This window comes from Elephas maximus, chromosome 22, assembly GCF_024166365.1.
Source record: "Elephas maximus indicus isolate mEleMax1 chromosome 22, mEleMax1 primary haplotype, whole genome shotgun sequence".
NCBI lineage: Eukaryota > Metazoa > Chordata > Mammalia > Proboscidea > Elephantidae > Elephas > Elephas maximus.
The window spans coordinates 74,061,328-74,074,483 of NC_064840.1; the positions used below are offsets into that span (position 1 = coordinate 74,061,328).

Below are 13,156 nucleotides of genomic sequence, written 5' to 3' on the forward strand. Positions count from 1 at the left end.
AAATTCTACCCAGATTTATAATCAGAAATTCACTGTTAGTCTCTTCTGAACTTCATAACTTATTTTAGAATCAAGGTTTTAACTACTCTTTCTTCTCCATGCCTTATAAAAAAATAGTCTTTGTCCAAAAGCAATAAATTTTGCTCTGACCCTAGGCTGAAGTTGACAGAATATATGGAGGCCCTGTACTGGCATAGAACAGCAAGAGGCTAACCTAGAGGGATTTATATCAGGAGTCTGAGTGAAAATGCCACCCTTATTACTATTGCATTCTGTCTTAATCCACATAGGAACCAAAGCAACAAAGAATAAAAGATCCAGGTACAGGACGAATTCTTCCGCTTGTTACTCATTAAACAACACTTACACATTTATGATATCTTGGAACCAGTAAACTAGTTTATGTCTTCTTTACTAAAATTCTTGGTCAAAACAATTCAAATCCATCCTTAGGTTCATCAGCTTCAGAGAAACTGAAGAAGCCGTTTGCCTTGGGCACTTCTGTTAAAGAAAACACAACGTGTCCAGGAACTGCTTTAGAATATGTTCAAGATTCTAGAATTCAGGCAATGACAGCATGTGCTTCCAAACACACTAATAATAAATTTTTACACTGCAACTAATGCAGCCATTGGCTTGTGGTGATTTAAATATTTTAGCTTAGAACATATAATGATTTACAATCCTGAGAAAAATTGGAACACAATTGCGCTTCAATTTTATGTCTAACGTTTCTTAGTTTTATTGCATACTATGACTATCGGTTCATTATTCTCTCAAAACAGTATCTTCCAGTGAATGTACCCAAGTCAATAATTATGTTTATAATAGCAGAGTTAAAGCATTTTCCTGGGTCTTTTAGTCTTTTAATGCGTTCAGAACCCCTAACGAGAATAGCAATGATACGTTAGATTAACGTGGGAGCAATGGAATAACAGCAGATCTACTCTGCTAAAAGTGCTTATACCTGAGTAAAATCAGCCAATTACTACACTTGAATTACTTTCGAATGATAAGAACGACAACAACAAAATGGCGCTCTCAATGTGTCAAGCCCTTTTCTAAATTCTTCCCAAATTTTGACTTGTTTGATCCTCAAAACAATGCATGCAGTAGGTACTGTTACTGTTTCTCATTTTAAGGATTAGGAAACTGAGGCACAGAGTGGCTAAAAACACTTCCCCAACTTTACGCAGCTAGGGAATTGCAGAGCTGAGATTTGAACCCAAGTAGCCTACCTGCACAGGCCATGTTTTTAATCTACTACACTACTGTGGTAGTTTATGGTTGCAGCTAAGAGCAAGAACCACTGAAGAGAAAGAATTAGTTGGTTTATATACGTGTAGAGAAGCAATGTTCCTAACCCTCAGGCTTCCTTGGGATGCCTGGCGTGGGCTGAAGAAAGCGGTAGTCCAGGCTGTGTTTCTTTGTTTCTTCTTCATTTTCTCTGGATTTGTATGAGTCATAGCTGCTCTGCACTGCAGATTCAGAATCATAAAAGACCGAAGCATCTACTTACAGAACTCATTTCTTTTGTGACCTCTCCACATATTTGAAAATGTGCAGGTAAGGGAGTCTGATGGTACCCACAATGGTGCCATGTGACTGTGAGATCTTTCATGCCCTGTTCTACTTGTCTCTGCTCTGGCATTTCACAACTGGGCTTCAACTTCAGAGGCCTAATTTATTTAACAGGAATTTCTTCTCAAGAGATAAAGTAAAAAAAAGAAAAAAAATATTAGTAGATGGAATGATATCTCTTGATTTTAATTTTTATCCAGGAAAGGAAGAAGCCAAGTTTGAAAGGTATTATAAATTCAATGCTGCCTATTTTCACTAACAACCAGGCAATTCTTTGCAAAAGTGTAATTATAGACTAGCATAAACACAATTAAATTTCCTCAAGAAGGACTTTTTTGTAACTTTCTATTACAAACTTCACTTCCGAGTGTCCAGCTGAGATAAGGCCAAGGATTAGAGAGGCTATGATTAAGAAAAGAAAACCCATAAATTAAGCATGAGTCATTTATTTTCTTCATACTTAAACCCTGCATTTTCACTTTCAAACTATATTACCAAAAAAAAACCCCAAACCCATTGTTGAGCCGATTTCAACTCAGTGCAAACTATAGGACAGAGTAGAACTGCCCCACAGGGTTTCCAAATATTTGGTTGTAACAGTAGGGATAATAATATGAATAATTTCAAAAACAAATCATGAGCAAAAGAAAAAGTAATCCCCTCAAATGAATGCTTTAATTCTCTATTAATTATATACACTGAAGTCATAATTTTTATATACCCTATTCCTGGAGTATGTCTTCCCAGTATAAATATAATAACATAATAAATTATTAATTTTCTTAACATCTTTGCCTGGTCTTTCTCCAACCTCGTAAGACAGTATTTCTGAAACCTGGAGACAGCTACATAGAACGCAAAGACTGTTTTCCAATTTTGGAATACATATCACAAATCTCACCTACAGACTCAGGAGTTATTTTGACTTCCTTCCTTTTGGAAATGGAATAATGCTGAGAATACAAAATGCTTTAGGAATTAGTAAAGGCTCCAGGAGTTCTCTCCATCTTCGAAAGTCTGTGAACTAGCATTGTAGTGACTACCATTTATGGCAGCTAATTATAAACCTTGATTTTGAAAGCTATATTGCTGAGCTATTTAAAATATGTAAAACTCCCAAACTTTTCAGGATAAAAGTTGGTAGTAATGTGTCATTTCCTAAGCTTCTAATACCCTGTGTCTGCTACCCTATACTTGATAGGCCATCTGCAAACATCTGTGATTGGGTGGGTGTGCTTTATAAAAGCATTCTCACAAGGAACTTCATTAGACATTTGAAATACAGGAATCAAACTAGTGGTAAATTATTAATTTCATCCATGTATGTATTAAGCAACCGTCTCTGAAAAGCTACTCCTTGACACTACATTATTCAGAATGATTCAAAGACGATGGCAGATAGTTCCTGCTCTCAAAGTGCTTGGAGTCGCCTGCGATAGATGCTGGAACAAAGCTAAACTCAAAGATTTGTGCAGGAAGTAACTAACTCTGGCTGGGAAGATGCAAGACAAGCTTTCTGGGAGAAACCACATTGAGTGAAGACATTGGCTATGGTCAGAAAATCCTCCACTACCAGGAGTTCTAAGTTCTCCAACCACTCCAGGCCTTCTTATTCCTTATAGTCCAGCCTCCAGCACTTGATTTGACTTGATTCTCCTGTTTCTCCTTGTACTACCAAAGGCTTTTCATTTTCACTGAAATATTATATGAATGAATTATGTACATCAACGATCGGGAAATATTTTCTGTAAAGGGCCAGATAGTATTTTAGGCTTTCCGGGCCATGTGGTCTCTGTTACAATTACTGTTGTAGTGAAAAAGCAGCCAGACAGCATGTAAAGGAATGGGTGTGGCTGTGTCCCATCAAAACATAATTTGTAAAAATAGAGGCAGGTAGGATTTTGCCTTTAGGCTGTAGTTCATCAACCTCTGCTCTAAATCCCCTACCTCAAATGCCTTGGTGTGCCACTTCTCAGTTCCCATAGCACCCCATTCTGTTACTCCATCCATATCCTGCTGGTTCATCATATCACTCACTCTATTGCCAGAAGAACAGAATGCTCTTTAGACACAAGGATAGCAAGACTTCATCTCACTTACATTTTGTGCCCCTATTGTACGGGAACCACTTGGCCAAAAAAAAAAAAAAAAAAACCCACTGCCATGGAGTCAATTCTGACTCATAGTGACCCTATAGGACAGACTAGAGCTGCCCCATAGGGCTTCCAAGGAGAGGCTGGTGGATTCGAACTGCTGACTTTTCGGTTAACAGCCAAGCTCTTAACCACTGCACCACTACTTGGTCAGGTACTGAATATAATTTGATGAGCAAAGCTAGAAGAATGCCCCAAGCTAGTTGCGACAGGGGGTGAGGGAGAGACAGAGAGACACAGAGGGAGGTGGAAAGACAAGGAAAGGGAAAAACACAGACCAGATTTTTCCCCATGTCTTAAACAACTAGAACTTCCCCCAAAAAAGGATACGTAAAATATCAGCTAAAGGGCAGTACAGAACAGTGGTACCTATCTATCATAAAGGAGACAAAGAAGGTAAAATGTATGAGCGTTCTAGCTCACAGCCTTGAGAGAATCTCCAGGCAGCTGCCCAAGGTGCAGGAACCCAGGCAGAGCCTGATTTTCTTGCTGAGTTGAGGAGATACGGTTTAGAGTTCAGGGATGCCACTGCGGCTAGAATTTTGGGACAGAATAGCAGAGACTGGAAAGCTAAACTGAGAGATAGCTACACTTATTCATACAGCAGCTGCCTTACATTTTGGGCTGTACTGATCTGTGTATGTGTTTGAAGAAACGACTCAACCCAGGGAGAAAAACAGCATCAAAAAGTAGTTGGAATATCCCTGGGGCTCAAATCAAGCCAATGAAAGTTTGTGTTCCCACAAGACGGAGCAGAGACCTAACATGTGGCAATTAATAGAGTCCTCAGAAAGGAGTTCTCTTAATAGTGAAACCAAATTAGGCTTAGACGAAATGCTCTGTGGGCACATACTTAAAAAAAAAAAAAAAAGCTTAAAAGCAAACCTTAAAATTGATCATAATAATTTAACTGCTTCCCAGAACAAAAGGCAAATATCGCTTAAAGGAATACAAAAAATAACCTATTACCCAACAATGTAAATCAGAATACCTGGCATTGGATAGAATATTAGCAGATATACAAAGAAGTAGGAAAATATGGTCCTTAACCAGGATAAAAACCAACTAAAAGAAACAGAGACAGAAATATTACATATAGAGTTAATATGCTGTTGTTGTCATCAAGTTGATTTTGACTCATAGTCAAATAGCATCCCTGTAGGACAGGGGAGAACTATCCCATAGGGTTTCCAAGGAGCAGCTAGTGGATTCGAATTGCCAACCTTTTGGTTAGCAGCCTGGACTCTTAACCACTTTGCCACCAGGTCTCCCTATACATATAGTTAACATGCAGGACATTAAAAAGCTATTAGAAATAGAAAAAAAAATTTTTTTTTTAATTAGAAATATATTCCATAAATTCAAAAGTAGAGAAAAGCATGAGCATGGTAAGGTGAGACACAGAATATAGGAAAATGGCCCAAAATAAACTTCTAGAGAAATACAATATCTGAAATAAAATATACACTGGGTAGCATTAACAGAAGATTGAACGCTGAGAAGAAAAGATTAGTGATCTTGAAGACATGGCAACTAAATCTTCCAAATAAGACAGAGAAAAACAAACCATAGAATCAATGAATTTTGGGACGAAATCAGGAGACCTAATATACGTGTAATTGAAAGAGAAGAATGGCTCAGACAACAAATATTTAAAGAAGTAATGGTTAAATTAAAAACTATAAACCCACACCAAAAAAAAAAAAAAAAAAACCCACTGCCCGTAAGTTGATTCCAACTCATAGTGACCCTATAGGACAGGGTAGAACTGCCCCATAGGGTTGCTAAGAAGCAGCTGGTGGATTCGAACTGCTGACCTTTTAGTTATCAGCTAAGCTTTCAACTACTATACCACCTAGAGTTATAGATCCAGGACCTCAAATAAATGAAATATGAACAAAAACAGACTAAGCAATATCATAATATTCTGAAAAGCAGCGATTAAATATTTTAAAATGAGACTAAGGGAGGAAAAAATACATTAAAGACAGAGGAATAACACTAAGAATGACTGTAAACTTCTCATCAGAAACAATGCAAGCCAGTGGACAATGAAATGACACCTTTAACGTATCCCCCATCAAATCCTGTTACCACCAAGTCAATTCTGCTTCATAGCAACCCTACAGGACAGAATACAACTGCTCCATAGGTTTCCAAAGCTATAATCTTTACAGAAGCAGACCACCACATCTTTCTCCCACGGAGTGGCCAATAGGTTTGGACTGCCGGCCCTTTGGATAGCAGCCAAGTGCTTTCACCACTGCGCCACCAGGGCTCCTTAATAAATTAAAAAAAAGGGGGAAAAATGCCAGCCTAGGTTTCCGCATCCAACAGTACTATTTTCAAAAATTCTTAAGGAGAAATAAAGACTTTTTTGGATATAAAATTAATGTTGACTACTATTCTTTCAATTATTTTTTAGTTTTCCCCGTGGTTTTAGATGATTTAAAGAATATTAAGTGGCAACATAAACCAAAACCAAACCTTTTGCTGTCAGGTCGATTCTGACTCATAACAACACCACAGACAGTAGAACTGGCCCACAAGCTTTCCAAGGCTTGAATCTTTACAGAAGCAGACGGCCACGTCTTGCTCCTGTAGGGTGGCCGCTGGGTTTGACCTGCTGGCCTTTCAGTTAGCAGCCAAGTGCTTAACCACTGCACTACCAGGGCCCCTAAAATTCTGTTATTAATTCACTAAGTAGTTGCTCTTAAGCAACATAAACCTGGTATAACCTGTACTCTATTTTCCCTTGCACAATATCGGTTAATACGCCAAGGTGATGTACAGTGACTTACTTTCTTTCTTTTCCCAATCACTTCATGTGTCTCTCCACAAAACAAAGATATATTAGATGGCTGCTGCTCAGAATTACAAATAATGATTTTAAAAAAAAAAATATCCACTGCTGTCAAGTCAATTCTGACTCATAGCGAATCCATGAGGTTCCAAGGCTGTGAATCTCTACGGAAGCCGACTGCCACAGCATTCTCCTGTGGAGCGTCTAGTGGTTCTGAACCACCAACATTAAGGTTAGTAGTCGGTCACTTTAATCACTGTGCCACCAGGGCTCCTTGAGAATTAAGAATAACCCCATTGCTATCGAGTTGATTCCAACTCGTAGAGACCCAGTAGGACAGAGTAGAACTGCCCCATAGGGTTTCCAAGCAGCACCTGGTGGATTTTAACTGCCGACCTTTTGGTTAGCAGCTGTAGCTCTTAACCACTATGCCACCAGAATAGCTGGGTTCAAATTAAGTCACCTATATCCTTACAATCTATTAGTTAGGGTTTAAATAAATTATTGTATAAAAATAGATATACTAAATATAAGAGACTTAAAGAACCATTTCCAGGTTGACTCTCTCATGAACATAAATGCTGTTTAAATATTCAAAAGAATCACAATATATTACAGGAAAACATAATGAAACATTTTGTAATAAGATTTTTTTCCGAGAAAAGAAATATTTTATAGGTAAAAATATATTTAAAATTCACTGGGAAGATTAAATACACAATTATGACTACTTAACATAAAAACTCAACAAACACGGAGTCATTTTTGAGATTCATTTTTATTTGAAGAAAAAGCATAACTCCCTGAGGATACATAGGAGAAAAAAATAATAAAAAAAGTAGTTTGAATCAATGAGAATCTGCAAGTCTCACTTTTATGGACATAAGAACATAGCTTATTCACTACGTTCTTCTGGTGGGAGATCCACAATTGCTTTAAAAATACAGTTAGGATGAAGAGGCTAATGTTCGCCTGTACAAATATCAAATATACTACAGCAGATATGGCTAGATCTAGTAGTATAGTTCATAGTGCTCAGACTTTAACAGAATGAAGTAGAGGGAGAAACCAAAGTTTTAATATGTCTGAGCAACATCTCATTTAGATAAGTAATAGAAAACATACACACAACTCTAAAATGGAATTAGATCTAAGAAGCACCCATTATCAAATATTACTCAGATTTTAAATTATTTAATTCCTGACTAAGTTTCACACTTTAGCAGCTATTTCATTGACTCTTTTTTTTTTTTTTTTGAAGTAACCGAATACCTTAGAGTCCTTAATATTTTCTAAAGGTCTGCCTATTTCATTGTAGAAGTCCATTACTCAGCTAGGAAAGACAAGGGTTTCAGGTAGCATTGAAGGTGGTTTTAGTTAATACAAAAGAGCTTCAACAGGCATTTCAGAGAGAAAAAGCTTGAGCGATAAATAGGGATATTGGTAGCTAAATTTTTTATGTAGATAGATTTCCCTGGTACTTTAATACTCATAGTAACATAAAAATTTATAATAATAATGAATTTAATATTTGTAATAACATAGAAAGAATCTGAGGTGTCCACACACACACAAATACACAAACTTGCCAGACATAACAGAGGTAGTAAAGTGTTAAATACAGCCTTGAACTCCAGGTAGTGTGACTTCAGGGCCAATGACTACGAGCCAATATGCTGTGATGATTTGAATGTTGATGGAAAAAATAGAAAAATGCCATAGAATAGCCAACCCATTTGTCTGGCTAAAGGAGTATTTAAAAAATACAGAAGTACAGGAAAATATAACAGAAATATAAAATAGGCTTGGGTTATACTATGGGAAACTTTTGGGTTATACTATGGGAAACTATGGCCTTAGTGATAGAAACAATGCCTGAGATCACATGACAGAATTTTGCAAGACCAATGACTTCTTCATCGCAAATATCTTTTTTCACCTACATAAACAGCGACTATACACGTGAACCTCACCAGGTGGAATACACAGGAATCAAATCGTCTACACCTGTGGAAAGATACGATGGAAAAGCTTAATATCATCATTCAGAATACGGCCGGGGCCGACTGTGGAACAGACAATCAATTGCTGATATGCAAGTTCAAGTTGAAACTGAAGAAAATTAGAACAAGTCAACAAGAGCCAAAATATGACCTTGAGTATATCCCATCTGAATTTAGAGACCTTCTCAAGAATAGATTTGACAGGTTGAACACAGATGACCGAAGACCAGATGAGTTGTGGAATGACATTGAAGACTTCATACATGAAGAAACCAAAAGGTCATTAAAAAGACAAGTAAGAAAGAAAAAAAAAAAGGAGGTCAGAAGAGACTCTGAAACTTGCTCTTGAACTTCAAGTAGCTAAAGCAGAAGGAAGAAACGATGAAGTAAAAGAACTGAACAGAAGACTTCAAAGAGCAGCTCCAGAAGACTAAGTATTATAATTACATTGCAAAGAGCTGGAGATAGAAAACCAAAAGGGGAGAACACATTCAATACTTCTCAAGCTGAAAGACCTGAAGAAAAAATACAACCCTCAATTTGCAATAGTGAAGGATTCTATGGGGAAAATAGTAAATGATGTAGGAAGCATCAAAAGAAGACAGAAAGAATACACAGTCATTTACCAAAAAGAATTGGTTAACATTCCACCATTTCAAGAGGTAGCGTATGATCAGGAACCCACAGTACTAAAGGAAGAAGTCCAAGCCGCACTGAAGGCTTTGTCGAAAAACAAGACTCCAAGAATTGATAGACTATCAACTGAGATGTTTCAACAAATGGATGCAGCGCTAGAAGCACTCATTCAAGGACTTCGTTTTACTTGGATCCATAACCAACACCCATGGAAGCAGCAGTCAAGAAACCAAAGGACCCATTGCGTTGGGCAAATCAGCTACAAAAGACCTCTTTAAAGTGTTGAAAAGCAAAGATGTCACCTTGAAGACTAAGGTGCGCCTGACCCAAGCCATGGTGTTTTCAATCACATCATATGCATGTGAAAGCTGGACAATGAATAAGGAAGACCAAAGAAAAATTGACACCTTTGAATTGTGGTGTTGGAGAAGAACGCTGAATATACCATGGACTGCCAAAAGAACAAACAAATCTGTCTTGGAAGAAGTACAACCAGAATGCTCCTTAGAAGCAAGAATGGCAAGACTATGACTCACATACTTTGGACGTGTTGTCAGGAGGGATCAGTCCCTGAAGAAGGACATCAAGCTTGGTAAAGTAGAGGGTCAGTGAAAAAGAGGAAGAACCTCAAGGAGACGGAGCGACACAGCAGCTGTAACAACGGGCTCAAGCATAAGAACGATTGTGAGCGTGGCACAGGACCGGGCAGTGTTTTGTTCTTTATACATAGTTTGCTATGATTTGGAATGGACTCAACGGTGCCTAACAATGACAACAATAACATGGGAAACTTTTAATGCTAGATTGTAAGATTGCATTTAATTTGTTTGAGTAAGGAATATCACTAAAGTTCTCCTCCACACCCAGATGGTGAAAAGAAAAGCATATATTTATTTAGAGGTTTATACTTTGTATATAGCACTTTATTAAACACACACACACATATTACATATTGATTGCACCCTGTGGTTCAAAATTAAAACAACACAAAATGTGGCTTATTCTTTAAAAAAGAAGGACACATCTTTACTCACAGGTAATACTTTATCTTCCAAATTCAGTTCTTAAATCCAGATAAACCACTCCTGGGTCTTGAATCTCAGTGCTTAAATCCCAATTGACTGATTCAAAAGTAAAATAGGCCAGGCTCAGTATTGCTTAACATTTTATCCATAACTGCATGGATGACATTAGCTGGCAGATGGTGAAGGTCAACACCTCTGAATCTATGATTAGAATTCACAATGATCATGGTACAATAGTGGGAGAAGATAAGAAAATAATGCAATTTGATTCAATAGAACCAAGTGCCTATTAATTCTATATGGTGGAAAATAAACAAGTTTTGGAAATCTATGACTGGAAATGACTGTATATCTGAAATTATGACAAGCACTGATCAAGGGTGTCACAAAATCAAAAGCTGAATGACTCAAGCATGTATTACAGCATATGCTTAAATACCAGAGAAATCTTCAGGGTAACAGCCTAATTAATAATAATAAACACTTATAACTACAATTAAATACCTAATATATATCAGAGCTGTATTAATATGAAGAAACTAATAACATTAGCATGTCTAGGGTGGCACCAACCATTTAGGTAAGTACAAGGATTTCAGAAAGAACTTCAAGAAAAGTCAGATGTGCGATATATAAAAGCATTTTAATAATTATAAAATAAATAGCTAAAAATTGATTTCTTTATTCTAAAACAATGAGTATTTATCCTGGGAAAAAGAAAAAAAAATAGACAAGGACTTGAAATAGAAAAATGTAAATGACTTCGTCCAGAATTTACCAAGCAAATCATCCTAAACCCTAGGGTTTAGGCTAGCTCTAATTAAGACTTTGCAGCCCTGGTGGCCCAGTGGTTAAGAGCTTGGCTGCTAACCAAGAGGTAGGTGCTCGAATTCACCAGCCACTCCTTGGAAACCCTATTAGGGCAGTTCTATTCTGTCTTATAGGATTGCTATGAGTCGAAATCAACTCTAAGGCAACAAGTTAATTAGGACTTTTACATTTTCCAAGTGATAATGGGATCTTCGATGTCTTCTATATTGAGATTTTTGCACCAGATAAACACACTGTAACAAAATGATATTGTACAATTACACAACTCTTCATATGTATGTATGTATTTTTAACTGCATTGTTTCATTCCACCTCAAAGATGTTGACAGGAAGGAAAGCATCATCATTCTTGAACAAAACCATGAAAACTAAAGCTCAGAAAAATTAAGTGCTCTTCTTATTTAGAGACGACTTAGCAGATGTGGGACTGGAACTCAGACCTTCAGATGCATAGTTCAGTGGACCATCAACTATAGTGTTTCAGTAATTCTGAGACTCACAGTTTCTCACACTAACATCTCTGAAATCTGGGTGCATCTCCCAATGGCTGGTATGCTACAGTATCAGCAGTCATTTTTTTCCCTTAGTGATGTATACAAAAATGGCACGTGGGGTAGAGTTTAGAGACAATGAAAAATAAGCCATTTCTGAATGAATAAATTGGGAGCTTTTGTAATGGTGAGAAGATCCATTAAATTGCTTCCTAAGTGTTTTAAAATGATTATTTCTAACTAAATAAAAGTTTAAACGTACTCACTCTCTTCATAATACAATTTTCAGTGAGTGTCTGATAGCTTCCTAAATGATGTTTTGGATCACTTTATTATAATAGATTTTTCTAGGCATCAGTTTATTTTTTTTATTTATTTACTTTAATCTTCTTACATAAGGGAGTCAAGTTCTGTAGGAAAAATGGAACATAATTTTAAGCATAGACACATTTAGATTTGTTACATCATATTTTACACAAATTTTAAAAATATTTTAACAAATATTTGTGCCCTCTCTCTCACTGCCTGTGGTTAATAGAGCTCTGGGACCTTATAGCAAAAACTGTTCTTAGAGATGTTGATGTTTTGCTATCTACGCCTCTCAGAGCACACATTTTGCAAACACGGGGATATTTCTGTCATACCTGGGAAAAGTCTTCCAGGCTAGAAGTGAGAAGATGATTGCCTGTTGTTGCTGTTCTTCTAATTATCTGCAGTTGGTCACCTGCCAAAGACGCACGCTATATAGCTCTTACTTTCTGCTTTGGGGGTCAACCACAAGTCCCAAAATTTCCCTTTTTAATAAAATATCTTGTAGTTTTTGTGTTTGTTATTGTCAGTATTGTTTTTACAGCTAGTCTTATTAGCCACAAAAAAAGTCTTTGTTACCAAAATTAACCCATTTTAGACTAGTCTTGTTCAAAGGCAAATTTAATTATATTGTTTCCCTTAAAATCTCTCAAGGAATGAATTAAATCCAAAATCTTTGCATGTCCTGGAGACACAATACAACTCACCCAACTACTTCTCTGCCTTTTTCTCATTACATTCTTCCTCCCCTCACCCGCTTCTGTCTGGTCACCTGCTTCCCTGCAGTTTTTGGAACACACCATACACTCACCTAAAGCCTTGTTGCTCCTTTGAATGGTAAGGTTCGTCCTAGATTTACTCTTGACTCTCCCGTTCTCGTTTGTCTCCAATCTTACCGAGTAGCCCAACAAGGGTGAGGCTTTCTCTACCCTATTTAAAACAGCACTTTTTTTCTCTTTCCCTTTCCTCCTACCCTAGCTTTGTTTTTCATCATTTACTGACATCATATTATGTCTGTCTCTCCTACTAGAATATAACTCCATGAGCCTGGGGACATAATCCATTTTATTCATTGTCCTCCGTGCCTGAAATAGTGTTGAGTCTATGGAAAGCACTCAATTCTCATATACTGTATGGATTGTTGAGAGAATGTGGGAATATGACTGATTGGGAAAGGGTTTCTTTCTTCCATCACACTCCTGGTTTGTCCAACTTTAAAGTAACCAGACATATAAAAGTCTTGCCCATGGGTCAGAGATAGACAAGCAAGTTCCTTCTCTCACTAACATCTCTTAACATTCATATACACTGAGAATCATGGCCC

At 37.1% G+C, this 13,156-nt stretch overlaps 1 protein-coding gene across 1 annotated transcript in view; it reads right to left on the minus strand.

The window, feature by feature from the left end:
- SGCZ (sarcoglycan zeta) overlaps positions 1–13,156 on the minus strand; it is a 741,877-nt gene that overhangs the window by 472,250 nt on the left and 256,471 nt on the right. The gene's annotated exons all lie outside the window — the stretch shown is intronic.